Source organism: Cariama cristata, unplaced genomic scaffold (assembly GCF_000690535.1).
Source record: "Cariama cristata isolate BGI_N322 unplaced genomic scaffold, ASM69053v1 scaffold30240, whole genome shotgun sequence".
Classification (NCBI taxonomy): domain Eukaryota; kingdom Metazoa; phylum Chordata; class Aves; order Cariamiformes; family Cariamidae; genus Cariama; species Cariama cristata.
Genome location: NW_009595750.1, coordinates 941 through 2,001, shown reverse-complemented (window position 1 = coordinate 2,001; position 1,061 = coordinate 941).

Below are 1,061 nucleotides of genomic sequence, written 5' to 3'. Positions count from 1 at the left end.
TGGCCTGTGGCCACCCCGCCATTTCCGGAAGATAACACCACGCATGGGTGTTGTGAGCGCACACTCTGGCCTTATCTTCAGCAAATACTCCCAGGGCCCCGCAGAGCCATTTGAGAGTCGAAGCAGCAACATGAACCTGCTCTCGGAAGGCGTTTGCTCCATCCCACCATGAAGGGCTGAGCTCCAGAAAGCATCTTTCCCTGATACAGGGCTAGAGCTGCATGGAGAGGCTGGGCAGAGCCCCACGCTCATCCTCTCTGCCCTAATAATAAAGCCACAAGCGGTGCTGGCAGCTCACCGGTGGGGTTTCAGAGAGATGGCCACGCAGGGAGTGGGACGGGGCTGTGCCCAGCCGAACCCCGGAGGCTCCAGGGATTTGGGTCCCTGCAGCCCAGGGTGGTCGGTTCTGTGGGAACGGGGCCGTTTCCCCCATCTCCATGGGGGCCTCGCCACTGCCACCACCTTTGTGCTGAACTGGAGGCAGACTTGGCATTGCCGTGGGTATCTGGCCCTTGGAATGGGCACGGGCAGCTGCCAGCATCCATCAGGGGGGTCAGCTTCCTCCTGACCCCCTTCATCCCCCCGTAATCTGCACGGAGACACTGATCACACAAACCTCCCCACCGAACTGTGGCTGCCTGCACCGACACATGAGCGCCCCTGACCCTCCCTTTCCACCCCAGACCGGGAATTGTGTGCTCTGCCCATCAGCTGTGTGAAACACCGGCCTTCCCGGTTTCACCACCGGACTCAGCATCGCATCCGTCGGCAGGGCAGCGCCGATTCCTCTGGGTGCGTGGTTCAAGCTGGACAAGCAGCGATTATGGGACGGCGTGTTTGTATACACAGGGAATCAGAGCAAACACGACTCGCTCTGGTTTGGCTCTGGCTTTAGCAGTTGGATTAAAGCCAAGAGGAAAAGTCCAGGAGACCTTTGGAGCGCAGGTGAGCTCCCCGTTACCTCCCCCTGGGCCGCTCTCAGGGGCTGGGCGAGCTGACCCTCGGTCCCATCGGTTACGGGGCAGGAGCCCGGGCTGGCTCTGCGGTGGGGGGACGCGGGG